At 43.5% G+C, this 18,280-nt stretch overlaps 1 long non-coding RNA gene across 1 annotated transcript; it reads right to left on the bottom strand.

The window, feature by feature from the left end:
- Nucleotides 1-205: 205 nt before the first annotated feature.
- Nucleotides 206-2,467, bottom strand: LOC147758418 (uncharacterized). Its single transcript, XR_015317273.1, has 3 exons — nucleotides 1,672-2,467; nucleotides 1,131-1,494; nucleotides 206-631 (listed from the first exon to the last, which is right to left on the bottom strand). It is a non-coding gene; the product is annotated as an uncharacterized LOC147758418 (long non-coding RNA).
- Between the last annotated feature and the right edge of the window lie 15,813 nt (nucleotides 2,468-18,280).

Raw genomic sequence — 18,280 nt, 5'->3', positions numbered from 1 at the left:
TTGAAAATAAATTATCTATAAACGTAGTTATAATAATTAATGCGGTAAGAGCTTCGGCGTATCAGTAGGGCTGTCTGCTTAAAACTTCCACCACCACAAAAGCTTTCACTGGGACATAACTGCTAGGATTAATGTTGTCTGTTATATGTTTCTCTCATATATTTCTGGTAATTGTTAAAAAAGGAACTGGAAAAATATTGATTAGACCATTGTTTCGGAAACTCGCACCGAATTTACTTGCAAAATCTATTAATATATTCATACATGCAATTACCCTAAGCAAAGCTTTTACAAATTTCACTTTGTACGTGTGCTCAAACTCTGCCTTTGGAATTATTTGTTTGTTCAGCAGGTATGACCTCAGGCATATCAGGAAGGGACATAACTCAATGTCGCACTACAATCATTTTGCTTTCGATCAAAATAACATACCGTGGTATCTAGCGACTACTGGCGACGGCCTTGGCGTCTCGTTTTCTCATTTTTCAAAGGAAGCCACTAGGGAGCAGGCTATGGAATAGCGGGTTATCGCCAACATGCGCCTGATCGCAGCCGGAGGCGTCTCTTAGAACCGGCGTTGGCGGGCGCTCAGTAACAGCCAGACCGGCAAAGATCGCGTCAACTGGGTATGCTGGTAACACAGAAACGCAACGTAACAAATACCTTGAAATAAGCAATGACTCGATGAAGTTTGAGCCTTGCACTAAAGCTAAACCAAGATGCGGGCTCCGGCACAACCGAATGAAGGGCACAAAAGCTAACGCTTCTCCTTCACGCTAAAAAAAAGATCAGATTGGTCCGTTTCTGTACTCCCGAGTTTCGCCAGAGGCTGGTGAACCTTGCAGTGGGAACCGTCGAGAGGTCAAAATGTTGCTCGATAGAGCTGAGACGGAGAAAACCGTGAGCTTGGAGGAAGAATCGTAAAAGAACGGAACTTTTGGATAGAGTTTGCAGAGTACGGTTAGAAAAAGTAGATGCTTAGCCAGCTAAGAAATTATGGATTGAAAAAGCAACCATTTTCAACGAAGAAAAGAAACACAACCCTGAAGCGAGCTGTAAGCAATAGCAAGCAAAACCCTTTCTCTTAACTTCTCAATATTGGCCGCTTCATTTTGTGCTCGGCTACTTACTGCTTGTTTCTGTTTCTTTCAGGGACTGGCGGCGTTGCCCTGTCTGTATAAGCGTGTGGACGCGGTGTATCTGGCGGTCTCTAACCGCTTTCCCGCTCAGCTATGTGCAAAACTATGAGACTGGCCAGCTCTAACGTACGAACTGGTCCTTTATGTGTCGGGCTCTGTCAAATTGGCTGTAACGCTGAGCCTAGCAGACAGCGAACCTGCTGGCGTTGGCAACGGCACCAATACCGACGAGCGGGGCGGTAGTGGAACACACGAAGCATTTTTTAGTTGACTTTTCCGCCTCGATGAGCCTTCTTATTCTTCGTCTTCGTTTCTTACCTTCTTCTTGCGTAGTTCACTGGTCCAGCCTTAGAGACTTCGAAAAGACGGACATGAACAGTATGAGATTGGCTAGAGAAGGATCGGAACCGGCGAAAACGGCGGCTTCCTAAAGGCACTCTTTTTCACACAATAAGAGATAGAGAGAGAGAGAGAGAAGGAAAGTAAAATGGTGAAAAAGATAGTAACATGAAAAAGAGGTGGACGTTCTTACCACACTAGTCTAACTCAAATGAAGCCGACTTAGGACGGCAGGGACAAGCCCAAGATGGTAGCGGCGGCGCTCAAGTTTTCGCTAAGGTCCTTTTCGTTTTTGGTCGGCTCGCTACCAACGCCTCTTGGCTCTCTCCTCCACTTGGCTGGCGTTACCGTTACCGTTGGATTTCAGTTTCCTTGCTACCGCCGGAAAGGCCACCGGAAACAGATAGTGCTCCTGTCGTTGTCGTCGTCCAAAGGGAATTATAGTTTTTTCCATTGGAAACAGCAGCACGAGGCAGGGACGTGGCTGCAAGCAGCGCGGACGGTTCGAAGGACGGGTAGCATGGGCGATAAGTCTCACGGAAGGGCAACTATCCTCTTGGGCATCCATCTTGACTACCTGCTGCCGCCCTAAGCCGCAGTCTTTTCCAGCAGCTTGCTGCACGTCCAATTCTCCAACTCACATGCGTATACATGAAACGACTCCAGCATGTATAGCGCATACAGACATACACACGCATACTCTATGATGGCTAGGTACTCCCGTGGCTAGCAGCGGTAGCGGCTTGACTATGCGACTGTGCTGCGGCTATGTGGCTCTCAGCTACCATCGTTACAAATTGGCTGTCGGGCAGGCAGGCCGGTTGGCTATTTGGCTGACTGGATATACATACGCTGCTATTGCTACTGTTGTACAGCTAGCTAGCCGTGCGTGCATTACGGAACCACGAAACTGCGACGCATGAATGTGGCGTTCGACTGGTAGCATCACTAGTGTTCGGTGAGGCTACTGCGGCCGTAGGTTCGGACTGGTTCCGCTGGGCGACGTCTGTTGCATTTGATTCATGGGAGCAAGAAGAGAAAGAGGCAGAGCGTCGGTCTCGGAGTGGAGAGGGGGCAAAAGTAGGGGAAAATGGAAAGCGGCAAGACCACAGAGCAGCCGCGGCATACACGAGCACGTGCTTGTTTGGCAGCTTTTTTTTGCTTCGACGAAAGCAGGACGCATCCTGCTCCCTGTTTGCTGCAAGCTTCGCCGCAAACAGGCAAAGGTCTCCCCTCGTTTTGGCCGGAATCACATTGTACTGGTGATAGTGGATATTCGTATGCTTTTTCGCATACAGGTGCAGGACCATGGCTAGATAGCGTGGGGTTGTGGAACCTTCAGGGCGCAACGCATTGAGGGCCGACTGATGAACGGCCTTAGCACACGTGAGCCACCTCATCCCTTGAAAGCCTCGGTATTGGCTAAAGTAAAAGAGGCAAGAAATGCTAGGATGTGAAGGGAAATAGCGGACAGTAAAAGTGGGAGAGCTTTCAGCTTTTAGTACTGGCAATGGGCATTTTTAGGCTCCTCTTTTACCTGCTACTCCTATCTGCGTTGCCTTTCGTGGAAACAGGACACTTGGTTCGGAAACGCATAACCATCTTGTTTCATCTAAAGTGATCTTTCATTGCTGATATTAGACTAAAATTCGTTGACAATTTTTAAGTAATAATATCTTATAACTTGCTCAATCAACAGATGCTAAAACAACACACTGGCTCAATGGCCGTAGATTTGAGCTGTTTAACTACGCTACTATCTGCGTTTGACCCTGCGACTTCTTGCATTTTTCAGCCAGACATTTAGCGGTCCAAACCATTGGGCCGTCATTTGAGTGCGATACATATGTGTTATCGAAAGTAGGCGACCTATGGAACACCACAGTGGGTAATAACAGTTATGGTAATGTTTTTTTCAGCTGAACTTTTTAGTACCTCGGAACACAAAGCAAACTCACCCTGACACAACAAACAAAGGCACGCTGTACACATACACAGGCACTACCAATGGTGGCATAGATAGCAATTCTTGTTCCTACTTCCTGTAAAGCTACATAGGCTACAAGGCTTGAGTATATATATATATATATATATATATATATATATATAGAGTGTTGCAGAATACGTATACACAGTTTAAATTATCACAAGTTCACTTTTTATTAACATGTAATTAATTATTATATTGCAAAGAATCTTTATGTCTACCACGGATTTTCAAGATGGTGGGTGTGATATCGGTTCAAAAACTTTAATATACTTACTGATGTTCTAATACCGTCGATTTTCTGGTGTAGACTTTATCTTTAAAATATCCCCACACTTTTTGTATTAGCTAAAGGGAACGGGCGGGTTATTTTATAGATTTTCGCTCCAATGATTCTCATAAACACATATTTTTACAACATAATAATAGCTCAGCTTTGCTAAAAATAAAATTCGCCATTTTAATTAAAGTCCTTCCGAATGCGTGGCGAAAAAAATTATTCCATTTAATTCCAGTAGTTAGCATCAATTGCTATATATTCAGACAAGAATAATCCAATTAAATTAGAGTGTGTACATTTTTGGGCACCCTGTGTATACATGTATGTAAGAGATCGTTCGATGCGTATGAGGTTTGAGAGACCGGTTGACAATTTACTTCACCGCTGCGAACCTCGGCAGCGCTGTAGCTACAAGACAACGTCAGCAGCTGCAATTCGTTTGTTACCTTAGCCAACTAGCGTCAGTCGCCTCGTCACCCATGAATAGCAGAAGACTTAGAACGTCTTTGCGATTCGCTAGCGAGGTGTCGGATCCCGTGGCGCCACTGCTTTGGGCCCTCAGGCTCAGACTATTGGGCTGCAGCTACCGCAGCGGCTCCTTACATCCTGACACAGTCAAGAGAGCTCGCCTAATTCGATCCTCCTCTTATGCCTTTTCTCGATCTTGCTCGCTAAAGCCTAGTTATCGTTCACACTACCGCTACTACTATAGGTGCCGCTGCTGTTACTACCGCCGCTACGATTGCAACTACCATCCCAGCCGCTTCTTTATGTATCGTCACGGTATTGTGAAGGTACACGGTTCTGTTCGACGTACGCCTAGTAAGAATACTGTCGCACGAGGACATTGTTCTGGGATAATTCCAAAGGTCCACCGAAGTGCCATCAGACAATAGCCTTGGACAACGCCTCTGACCCTTGCGAACCACGTTGCTGTGAATTGTTTTGCCAAATCTTTCCCTTCTGCTGCCATACCTACTGCACTTCGTGACGACGTGGCCTCGTCGCGTGTAGATTACCCAGGCTGTTCCCAGCGAGAAGATGACATGAAACGAGAAGAGATCATCCTTACACAGCTAGGATGGTCGCCAGTTAGTCGAGGAGTATAAAGCGCCGAATGTTTGTTTCGTCCCCTGCTACCTTCAAGGGCTGCTAATGGCATACGACTTGATAGGACACCGCCCTCAAATCATTTTTCCTTGTTGACCCTCTCAACGTATTCCCGGCCGTACGCGAAAAAAGAGTTGAGCACCTATACTAAAATAAAAAAGTAAGTTCTTTCTATTACCCTTATGAAGATGACTTATTCTATAAGGTTCGTAAATACTCTCAAAGATTCTGCGATGCCTTTGCTTGTGTAGATGTATATCTATATGTATTATTTTCACTATTTTTGCTGGGTTGGCTCGACGAGAGTACACCGAAATAAAAACGGTACTCTGGAAAAACTCACAGTCATCTTAGAAGTTAAGAAACTGTCCCATTGACTCCATCTTTGCTATTACTGATACTTGAAGTATAACATATTTTCCTCAGCAACACGTGTATATCGTATTACTTATACGTTTAATGAAGGTGTTGCACAAATGTGAATAAGCTAAAACAAATCTAAACTGTCTACATTAATGTTGTATATTGTACTATCGAGACAGTGGACGCAATAGAAAAAAGAAGCAACTCGGAGAGAAGAGCGGCATTTCCTGACTATTCCTCGAGAATGAGTAGTCAGCATTCCTTCGTACCGACCGCTTCTGTCTTTCCTAGTCACTGTGGATTAATTCGACTAACCCCTCGATGACAAAAGCGGAGGCTTCAATAGGCGAACATTGCAGCCACTCTTGGCCTTCATCCCGAACGGAAGTTACCGCAGTTGTGAACGCGCCTCAGCCGCAGACCGCCGACGGACAACCAGCGACGACTGAGTGAGACAGGCTAACAAAGGAGTCCATCGACAGTCGGGTGCTTTCTCTGAAGGAGTATACATGGGTGTTAATCCCGTGCAAGTTAGGGATGGGATACTTTCAGCTCTATTGAATTTCCGGGGAAAAAGAAGCAAACGGTGCTTGCGAAGCGTCTCTTACTAACGAATCAGCCTACGTAGCGATACCTTTTTCTGTCCCTTCTAAGTAGAGGTTATCCACAAACCAAAGGTTTGGAACTCAAGGGGATCGGTAGTCCAGTTTGTCTGGAGACCCGGCGGTCTGTCTCTGGGGCCCTTGCGCTCGGGGGTGCGGTTGGGTAAGTTTGATCATTTGTCCTTAACCGAGCATACTCCTTATGTATAGTCAGCCTCTTTCTTCCACTAGCTAGGTGTAGCACTATGCGAACTTTTCGGTGAATGCCTGATGCCACCACGGCTACTACTGCAACTGCGGCTACTGTAGCGGCTTTTGGTGAGGCCCAACCACATCGTCCTACCGCTGTGTTGTTACCGGACGACCTAAAGAACACCAAGAATCCGCCGAGATGGATGGTCGTCGTTGATATAAGACATACTCGAGGCGGTTCTTTAAGGATACGGGGAGGCCAATGGGGGCTGTCTACCTAGCGAAGGCCATATGAACAAAGACCTGATCGACTCACACTCTGCGCAAAAGTATGCCCCTCCTTTTATCTCTCTCTATATCTTGCCAGCATCTCGGCAGCTTGCACTTACATAGATCTTTACAATACGTACATGGAGAACGGGAACAGCCCCGGTGTCAGTGCGAGTGGTAGTCCTGGGCGGTGGTTTCTCACTACCGTGGGACCACACACCGTACGTTCCTCAATGGAATTATTGTCGCCTGAAAGAAGAGGTGCTAGATCACCTTCTGTCCAATTTCCCAGCTTTGCCATCAAGCAGCACTATCTTTGGTAAAATATCGGGTGGTTGCCCAACCAGATACAGACCACTAACGACAAAACTGCCGAAATGATTGGCAGCAAGAGACCGTTACTGACAGTAAACGCAAAAGTCACATAGCATTGACCGCAATCATCTGTATGTGTTTTATTTAGTCCCAATACGACATGGGCTGTCGTGGTTCGCATGTCACTAATGTATGGTAGCTAGGATTGAATCGTTGCATTCGTCTAGAGGGCGCTGCATCGCTAATACCTATTTCCGCTCTTCTGCAATATCAGCATTAGATATCGGCTTCATTGGCGGCATCGTTGTCGACACACAGTATTAACGGGATGAATCGCGATGCGTTCGAAGAGAAGAAGCCATTGGATGGGTCAAAGAAGGGGCAAACATCAATGCATAAATATTTAGTATCACAAGCTTGAATAGAGGATAGCGTACACACGTCATAAGCATACGTGATGGCTTCAGCAGGTCAGCTAGTATAGAGAGAACGAAGGAACGGAAGAGGCGGAGAAAGAGTGCAAGAGGTACTGCCTTGCCTACCATGTCCTAGCTAATATACGGACATGTACAATAACTTATTCTCGCTGTGTCAGTACACGATCACCGACGCGTGCTTCGGTGTAGTGGCATGCTTTAATAAATGAGTTTACACGATCACATGGTATACGAGCTGCTACGATGTACACTACCACCATCATGCACTACTTATATCTTTGTAGGGAAGGCTCTATTTCCTCATGGTACGAAATGCGGCTTTCTAACGATGGAAAGGTGTGAACAGCGGCAACGGAACTATAGGGCAGTTAAGCAAAGTATATTCCAAACTTTGATCAGGGGTCAGTCGACTGGGCCCTTGGGCGCGGCGAGAAAGCAGAAGAAAAGGTTGTCAGAGAGCTCAGCTTCTCGGTAAGTGCCTCTGAACCAAATTACCTAAACCCAATTGGAAAAAGAAACAAGCTACTTTAGCTTCCACCTGCCGTGAGCCTCTCCGATCGTTTCTTCTTCCCACTCAATCGACCTCCTGGCCCCTAGACGAGCGACTGCCCCAACCGCTGCCAAAAAGTCGGTGAGTCAATTTCAACCCTCGCTTTTCGACGCGCGACTCGTCAACAGCACAACGTCGGCGAACGCTGCTCACTAGTCAGCCAGTTAGCTTCTATGCTTGTCGCCTATACTAGTGAGGCGAATGAGACGATGAAGGCAACGAGAAGAAGCATCGAGAAGAGAATAAATTGAGCAAAATAGAAGGAAAGCGAATTTTACTCAGAATGGGGTAACTACGGTGTGGTGGATTTGGTTAAACTTGCATCAGTCTTTTGTATCAAAGAGCGTACCATTATTTCCTCTACAGCCTCACTGTAGCCGCCACTTTGCATGGCTACCAAAGATCATCATAGGTACCCTCCCTGAATGAATAGGACTCTACTTGATTTTGCGTGGGGAGAAACGAGGAAATCGCAATCCGTAGCTCAAAACTGTAACGAGGTCGAATTGGACGGTGTGCGACTACTACCATTTGTGTCTACGCTTAGGGCTGCACCAAAGATAAGCTTATGTACAGTGTGAGTTGGAAGGGCAAAAGTCACTTAAGAGATCTCCTAACGATCACAGAGCATCAGTCCCACAGCATGCCCATCCGCTGCTTCCCATACCCTGGCTTACAGATCCCAAGGCGCAACGACACTGGATTCTCTCGTGGTCAACTCATATTGTAATCTTTCGAATTGGGAGACACACTTCTTATCCTCTAGCCAGTAAAAATCTTTTTCGAGCATTTCTTTTATTGCATCGGCTATTTCCTTCCTATTATAAATCGTTGGGCGTTCTGAGCAGCAGCAGCAGCAGCAGAACAGTTAGAGGCAACAGTTGCCGTTTTTCTCTTCGCCTCAGCGGCTGCCACAATAGCAGGATTGGTACAGTTATAATAATAGTTGTGGTAGCAATAGCCAGTACGCTTAACAAACGTCTCACCCAAATATAAGTAAGTAAGTATCGTGGATAGCAATAACGAGGAAGTTGACGAAACGGCTGAGATATATATATATGACTTTCGTTAGCAATAACGCTTACGCAGCTGTAAGTTCACTCACGACCACGCGTTGTCTATATCTTGGTCCACTTCAACTACAACTACCCACAGAGTGTTTCCATTCATCTCACTTTTGTCGAGATACACATCATGGCCTAACCCACAAAAAACATTCTCCTCACTTCGGCAGAAGCATATAGGTTTTATTCGTGTTTGCTATATACAAATCATGCTATATCAGTTTCTGTTCCGTTTTGCGAATGAGACGATGAAATACTCCCCCTCCTCTATATATGTAACTGTGGCCAGGCAGATCTTAGGGTAAAGTACAAACCAGTGCGCGTCGTGTTCGAATCCTTGAAATCGCTAGCTGGACGCATTTCTTACTTACATATGTGCTTGTGGTGTGGGACCATTTCTTTCAAGCAAGCAGGAGCTTTGAACGGTATGGAAAGCTGCAATGGAAACTGCGACAGAAAAAAAAATCCAAGCAGTCCAGTAACGGGAGAAGATGAGATGTTCTTTGGGCGAGTTACTTGACTCCGCCAGCAGCAAGCAAGCAAGCAAAGAGCGGGCGAGGACCAAAATGAGCATCGCCTCGAGTCACTGCATCTCAAGTATCATCTAAGATTCACGGTCCGGCCAGTTTTTCTTTCTATGAGAAGAATTGGAGTAGCTTCAATGATCGTAATTTATAGTTGTCCAACTAGTCAGTAGCGTATATAGTGGCCAATGGGGAGCGGAGAGGCTCTTTCCGTACGAAAAGGGCAGGTCCAGACTCCGAACCAAAATCACACCATAAAAGTAAGTATCTCAAAGGAGCGAGCCAATTGCTTGAATTGGATTCTTCTGGAAGACTGTCTAGTTTCATGCAATTATAGGCACTGACGTACCTTTTTTCAATCGGGATCAAAAAAAAAACCGCTCCCTCTTTGCCAAGCAACTCGGCATTGTCAAAACAAATGACTCGATATTAGAGACGAACTATCCGACATTTGACTTTTACGGTATATAATAGCCTGGCACGACAGCGCACACTTCTTAATTCATGAAGAAACACGTTCAAGCTGAAAATAGCGAAGTATTATAATAATTATCCTTATCATCATATATAAGCCATCGCAACAAACGGGCACAATGGCACCTCGAAGGCAAAAGTGGATGCTAATGTAGTTACGTTTAAAACACACGTTTAGGTAACGTAATGGTCCTAGGTTAGCATCTTGCAATGGACAGATTTTTGACTGTGCAGGTTAGCCGTAGGTTGTATTCTAACTATTATTAAAATAGGTTTAAATTTGAAAAGTGGAAACCATCTCGTTCCTTAAACATGCTACGGCCGAAAGTGGCGTGTACTGCCTAATAGATGTGAGCAAAAGAATAACACATTAATTGTATACCTTTTCAATGGCATTTGTTCTGGTAAAAACTTGTTATCATTGCCGTATGTGTGTCTGAACAACTACTGACTGCGGCCTTCGTTAGTATATTCCGCCGCAATCGGGAAGAGCAGCAAAAATGTACACAGTCATTGTATGAAATAAGTGCTCCTGAACCAAGAATATCCCAAGGAACTTTCATATATTACTTATATCGCCGCTGGGAACGCTGCAATTTTGGAAGCGCCCCCAGTCATCGTGATTAGTTTTGTTCTCTGGACCTTTCCCGGAGAAAACCTCTATTAGAAAAAACTAACTTTCATGTCTAGAGCTTAAAAAACGATCCTGAGAATTAAAATCGCGAACGATAGCTGATAGTCCTGCAGCGCTAAATAAGGACGCTTAACATTAACAAACGAAACGCATGCTTGAACGTTACAAACTAAGCAAAATATTAATTATTGTTTTGAAACTCCCAAGAATTTTCTTGCTCAAACGTACTACTAATAAGATTATAAAACAAACCGTTTGAAATAATCACTGCAACGGTTAAACGAAGTGCTTTTTGAAGAACCAAAGAAGTTTCCTAAGCCGTCCCGGAAGAAACCTGATCAATAACAAACTAGTGAAACGAGTGCAAGAGCGCATCAGAGGGCCCGATCCCCTCAGGTGATTTTTGTAAAAACAGGTTAAGAAGTGTGTACATGTGATCTGCTAGGAAATGCGTATATGCATACTAAGTCTACCTATAAAGACTACCTATAAATCTTAGTCTTCATGTTTTCAAGACATACATTTTTCAAAATCTATGTTTTGCGCCGTGTGTCACCTGTCTGACGTAACCGCAGCATAATTCGGGACGCAAAACTCCTTCCATTCATTTAATAACGGCATCACCCGGATATCCATACAGACTAGTTAAAACCTTACATTTTGTAGCTTTCTATATCAGATGAGTACAAGACCCAAAATGCATCTCCTTTAAAGGCTGACTCAAGAAAGAGCCCATCAAAATGGGCTGACCACTTGCAGCATGATAATGGGTATTTCAAAGTATACCATGGACAGACCAGACAGTTATGGGGTATCTAAACGTATATACATGAGTTGATACAGAAAGTAAGCGACATAAAACGTTGAAGTGTAAAATAATTAACGAATCCCGATACATTACGAGAATTCTTCTAAGGTTACGTTTCATATAGCGGGTTGGTGAGGGTGGATCGAAGTGGAGTTTTGCGAAATCACTTCAAATGCCACCCATACGAAGTCATTAGCTTCACAACCCTTACGTATTCCCTTAAGTGCACGACAAAACATAGTCATATTTATCGAAATCTTCAAAATACATTCCGTCATTCTTAAGGTTATCACAACACCTTAGAATATCTCATTCCTTTATCTACAGGATATACCGAACTAGCTGCTGTCGCTCGACACAAGCAACTACAGAAGAAGCTTTTACAGGTCCGTCCCGAACAAATCAAGTGCTGTCAATCTCCACTTGAGACAAAACAACTTCATTTAGACACAATAATCGTCGATGAGATACTGTGACATGGTAGCCATTGTCGGCATTATCTCGATGTCGTACCTTTTATCTGTACATACCTATATACGTAAATAGAGTATTGTGATTTTCGTGAAAATTCAATTTATAAACTGTCTACTCAATGGGATGCTATGAGATGTTTTCTTTACTGTTGTTGTTAAGTGAGCTTTCGAAAAATATCATCGTTAGTTAACACCGCACATTTTTTCTGCTGCATTTTTTGCGATAATCTCTCAAAAACAATGTGCCTAAACGGCCTACATGCCTTTCTACAATATGCACCAATTCGCTTAGATAATATGTAAAAATATTCTGCTCGAAATAGCCTTTTTTTTTTTTATAACGCATTGTCGAAAATCTCTTTTTGTGTTCATAGTTTCCTTCAGTAGGTTCTGTAGATACAATATCCAAGATGCAATTACTTAATTGATATGTCGTCCAAAAAAAACAAATTAAATTCCCCCTTTTTTTTCATTACATAACAAAAGGCAATTTACGAGACGATTGTCAAACTTTCGCGGACCGATGTATTTTTGGCACTCGAAAAAAATCAGATTTTGTTAGACAGTAGTTCTATGTCCATAGACAGTCGTCAAAAAAAGTAGCACAAACAGCACTTAGCAGCGAAAATACAACTGCACAGTTGTGTCATAGTTGCTTGAAAACTGCCCGCGATATGCAGATGTATAAAGTGGCCTTTTCAACAGCGTTATGCTATACAGTATGAGACGGCTGCTACCGATGTTACAGTTCGAGAGCGGCTGTTCGACGCTGTTCAGGGCTATTCGGAGGGAATATGTCCAAGGCCTAGGACCAGTTACGGGCCACGTGCAGGTGAGCGCTTCTGCCCCGCCTTGCCATCCAAGTCAAACAAGTTTTATCTGATTAAAAATCAAACGAGCGTGGCAGAAAAAGCAGACACCACCATACCGCATCGCTCGTTGCTGCTCAGCGTATACCAGAAAGCATTGAAGAGTAAAAAAATCACCATGGCCCGCTTGGCCGGTCGTTGGTCGATCGCTCCATTCTCGCCCCGGGGGCTCGGTCGACCATGATGAGCGAAACGCCGGTGCAGCAGTAGCCACTGCCGCATGAGGGTAACAGAATGGGACTGGCGCCTGGCGCCCTGGTACCGCCACCGTAAACGTTGCAGTTGTGGGCTGTCATGCGAACGAAAGGTGGTATTGTAATACCTGGCGAACAGTAGCAGCGGGCGCACCAAAGAGGTTACGAAACAGGAAGAGACTAGAGGACGAAAAAAAGAAGAGCAAGCATCCTTCTGTTTTCAAGAGCCAGCAGTAGCTAGGAGAAGAGAAGACACGGTGCTGTAATTGCATCTATACGACGATGCTTGCTGTAGTCATAGCTATATATATATATATATATATATATATATATATATATATATATATATATATATATATATATGTATGGAGAGACTACAGCAGCCGCAACGGGTATTTTGCGCATAGAGGCCTTTACAGATAGAAGATAACGGTCTCGACTTATCTCTTCTCGGCCTCCCTTCTAGAGATGGCCGAGGCGTCTAAAGGCGGTTCGCAAGGGCAGACGGAAAATAGGGCATGCACGGAACACAAAATAGGGAAAAATGATGACTTTGGGGACTAGAACCGCGCGAGTTGCTGCAGGGTACAAGTTCCATACTGGTGTATGAGGTTGGTAGCACTTTGAGCATATATGCCCCCTGGTAACGCTAGAGGAACGCAGAGAGCGCGTGGACATTGCCAATGTAACGAAAAAAATTGCAGAGGCCATAAGGGGAGGTGGGAAGGTGACGAAACCAGGAGCGACTAGAAAGCAGAGGCAACAGCGAACAACCCCCCAATCTGCTGAGGTAGCCTTTACCAGTACAACTACCACTGGCAAACAATCGCATAACGTTATTATGTAATTGCCCATATGGGGGAAAGAAGTAACGGCGATATAGCGCTTACCGGTCTTTAACGATTTGGCCATTTCGAGGCCGTCAGAGCTCAGAAATAAGAACTGGAGGGGCACGGAGGTTTGAAACGAGGCTGCGAAATAGTCGCGAGCAAAAATACCTGCCTCCGTGCCCGCTGAGTCGAGTCGTACTGTGCTGCTTCCTTTTTCTCTTTTTTATTCGATGTTCTCGTGGTCCATGCGCAACCGATAATGATAACGAAGGTTGGTCAGCGCTAACAGGAGCAGCATTACATCGGAGAACGTTTCAAGCCCCTCTAGAGGTAGGAATAGAGGAACTGAGCACAAGCGGCGAATGAACGCGACGCTGGCAGAAAAACATGAAGTAGAGGAATGATACAACGAGAAAACGACGCCGACGATGGCAGCATCAACCACGACAAAGAGGACCAAGCTGATAATACGATGAAGAGGGGTGTAAAAACGGGAACGGGCTTGAGACATGGGACTGAATACGCAAGAGCGGGCTAAAGCGAAAAGGTAAGGGAGGCACTGCGTATGTGTAAAACAAAGAACATAAAAAAAAATAAGGGAATAGGAGATCGAAAAAAGAAAAAAATTGATGATAAGGCAAAGCTAGGAAGGACCAAGAGGCGGTTCAACGTTTCCATCTAACCAGGCCACAATGCACGACATACGCGCTGGGAATTGAGCATGAGGGCAAGGGAAAAGAGAGGAGCAACCGGGCTCAATAACGGCTGTTGGTCTTTTCGAAACTGCAATTGCCACTGACTTCTTCTTTCTTCGTCTAACCCGATGCACTGGAAAGACAGAGTCGCAAAGATTCTGCTGACACGACCCGACTCTCGCATAGATTCAACACAAGGAAAATGTGACGAAGGCAGGGAAAACAGAGGAGAGAAGAACAAGGTAAAGGTGGGGCAAAAAGAAGTAAACCAACGTTACCTAAATGGCAAAAAGAAAAAAGCAAAAGAATGAGAAAGAGAGAAAGATTACGATGTAGTAGGTTTGGGATCCAGGCAAGCTTTGACACCACCACCCCTTCCGACTTACGAACATTCATTCGGATGATAGAACCTAGTGTCTTGACTATCCCTTCAAGTCGACTGATTTTCAAATCCAATCAATTGACAGTGCAAAAACCGAGGCAGATGATACAAAACCATGGAGGTGCGTTGAAAGCATCTTGTTCGTACAAGATGTCTAAACATAGATCATTTCATATACTCTGTGCGGTATTTTATTCGTTCTCACTACGCGACAGTGAATCATGCTTAGACATATAACGGGAAGTTATAGATGTGCATCAACCTGAAGTTGTGACAATTGTTTGCCTTCAATTTTCGCAGTATTTTCTAATGCGTGCAGATGTATACAGGTGTACATCGCTGAAAACAATTCACTCATTTCAAGTCATGCTTGATACCATTCAAATCTACTTAATTACGTATAAACTCGCTTATAAAGAGGCATTAAGTACTGAGCAAACTATTAGACCGTTCAATATGATATTTTAGAAACTTGAATTTTAAAATGGCGTTATTCCGCAATAATGCAACATACCACTCAGACTATTAGAAGGTACTTTGTTTTGTCCTGAAAGCCAGCTGTCTGGAGCAATGCTACCCCCCAGTGTCGGACGAAAGGCTCGAAACAATTATTTAGAAGTCCTTATTATGTGAGCTATAGTAGGCTACGTAAAATGAGCAATATGTAGTAGCAAAAGCGGCTCATTGTATCAACCTTGTGTTCGGCAAAAGATCTATCAATCAAAGCAAAATGGAACTTTTGAATTTGACAATGGACGACCTTATGCAAAAATGAATAACAAAGTGTTAATAGGTGCGCTAGGGTATGAATGTTAGCGGTCAGTTTTAGAAATATCGTACTTGTTTATCTCGGCCAAATCGATTTAAGTTGGAAAAATGGGAATTATGTAATTTTAGCAGAGACCTACAGATGCTTGCGTTTCGTTGTTCTAATGTTACAGCAGTAACCTACCCTTGATTCATCGAATTGTGAGTTGAATTGGTAATAAAAAACGAACCTTTTACGATTCGCGGATGCCCGCGTCAGTGGGTAAACGTAGCTGAATTAGCGGACTATAACTGTAACGTTGAAGTGCAATTGCAAAAGTTTATAATGTTTGTTCAATGCAGCTGTTATTTATTACGGTTTCATTAGAAACGTGGGGTACTGTCAATAATTAGAGGAGCTTCTACAGAAGGCCCTGTACCAAACAGCCTACATCAGCGAACGGAGCTAACCAGCTTTATTGCAATACTCAACCTCATATCGCAACCATAACGGTGACAAAAATGCAAAAGTTACAGTTAGACGTCAATAGTCAGATATTTTTTCTATAAATGACATTTCTTTTTTTCAAAATCTCAACAAATTCTTAGTAGGAAAAGAATTCAGAGTTCAACATGATATTGAAATTGCTTTTTGAGACGACGTGAGCTTCAAATCATCCGCACATTTCGCGTTATCTAAACGTAATAACAATCTACAGAGGAAGACAGAAGACAATAAAAAAAAAAGAAATAGTATTCAAATATTGCTAATTGCTAGTTTATCAATACTGTCTTACTCTGTATTATTGATTAATAACACTTAAATAAAAAAAAACTCCAATTAATTTCGGACCCTTTTTGCTTATAATAGCCCGATCCGTTCAATTGGTAGTTCTCCATATCGTAGAGTGAAACTGGACAACTACCAAAAACAGCTTGAACTACTCGTAATGTTAACTAACCGGATCCTGTGTTAACAGTAGAATGTTTACACCAAAAACCAAATACGTCAAATGTGTTGTTCTACTCCCGGAAGAGCAGTAACTAATTTACAGGAATGCAAACGGCAACAAGTATCATTGGCCTACCTTGGCCTCATCGTAAAGCCGAGCAGTCGATAATATCGCGCACAGTTGGCCAGCTACTGAACTCTATTAGCGCGTATATACTTTAAAATACCATATTATTTCTTTGATTTGGTGCCTCCGGTTTTTAGGGTCCCGGCTGAAACATCCGTTCACGGAGGCGGGCTGTGTTATACACGTAGTTCACACTAATACTTTAGGTCATTCCTAATTGATATAGAAAAAAAAAAAAACACCTTGTCTTTGGACACGATCCATTTGAGGACTTCGGTCTCTGTTTCGAAGTGTTTGCTGTCCTGGGTATACTGCATTGACCGAAGTAATAACCAAATAGAGGATTGTGCAAGTTTCACGTCGGGTCCTCTAATAAACTAGAGGTTTACTAGCGCTCGCTGAGTCACCAATGCAGTATCGAGTGTTGCATTGCTATGTAGCAAAATCACTGCGCCTTGTCCTCTACCTCTGTCCTCTGGCTTTGATTAAATTGCCTAAATATCTGCTGTTGATTTGAGAATATCAGTTTTAGTCTTCTTAGCTCATCTTACCATATGCAGACACGAATAACCATGAATATCTTTTCGTGACGACGAACTGAAGCATTGAAGAGAATCGAAAAAAACATCGATCTTCACACCACCAATAACGATCTCGTATAGAAATTCTGTCAACGAAAGGCATACTGTCGATTATTTATCTTTTTCTTTATGTAATTTTCGTTTAGTTTGCATTTTTAATGCATACAGACGACTGACAACAGTTCTCGAATCGATGACGCCGCATTTGCCGTCGTTCGCTTCCTGTAGCTTCTTAAAACGCGGTTGGTTCAAGTCGAAATCTCTGGCTCCGAAACGGCTAATTTGCAACTCCGACTTTGAAGAAAGTTCTTCTCGTCTCGACAGCACTTCTCCAGCACGAAAATAGTGTCTTATCTAGAAAATATCTTCGGTGACTCAGCGCACCGAATCACCACTTCTAACTACAATAACTCAATGAAATCAACGCGTCCCACAGTCAAAACAAGTCTGTTGAGAAGTTTCAGCTGGATATCGACAGCCGTCTGCCGGCTCCGACCGGAACTTCTCACTCAACGTAATATCATGGTAGGTGCTATCATGTGGCATACTGCTATAACGTATTAGGACAAGGGGACGTGAAAATGTTCAATCGTAAGTTAGTCCTGCGGTAACCGAATGCTATAAACATCAACGTTTAACCTTTTTAATTTGAATTCATGACCGTATGCTATAACGATGGTTGTGCTTTTTGAGAGCCGCGTTGACTTCGTAAAAAATCCTGCGCTAAAAGAGATCAAAACGTTTCCTATAAACTCTGTTGACGTCGAACTTCTTCGGGCGCCCAGGTCGAGTGGATTTCGTCTCGTAATTTGGATACTTCAAAGGAATTTCCCAGACATTACGCTTAAAGTTAAATAGAAAGAATAGAATGCAAACCAAGACCATGCATAGGATACAGGTAGTTCTGCGTACTTAATAGTCATGCGAATTATAATATAGGCGTGTACATGTCAATATGCTGATACATGCTACAATAAGATAATAATATAGGATGTAGTATGCATATTTGTCTGCAATTAATTTACTTGCAAACAATTGCGTTCTTAAAACATATCTATATTTTTGTTTTTCGTACCTTATTTAAAAATATTTGTTTTCTGTTTTATTAAAAGATTACATCGAACCTACCGGTTTAGGCACCTTAAAATTGTCCCTCACTGCCCGTTTCTATTATCAATGTACCATTGTAGTACACCGGCACCAATCGTATCGGCAGTGATCTCGATATAATTAAATGACTTAGGTGATGCGTTACTACAGCTGCACATCTCGACGTCCCTAGGATCCGAAAGAAGAAACTAATCGTTAGTAGCCTGAAGTTCCAAATCTGTTAGCTTCCCGA

Source organism: Varroa destructor, unplaced genomic scaffold (assembly GCF_002443255.2).
Source record: "Varroa destructor unplaced genomic scaffold, Vdes_3.0 BEIS01000001.1, whole genome shotgun sequence".
Classification (NCBI taxonomy): Eukaryota; Metazoa; Arthropoda; class Arachnida; order Mesostigmata; family Varroidae; genus Varroa; species Varroa destructor.
The sequence above is the reverse complement of the archived record's forward strand: the minus strand, read 5'-3'. Positions and strand labels throughout refer to the sequence as shown.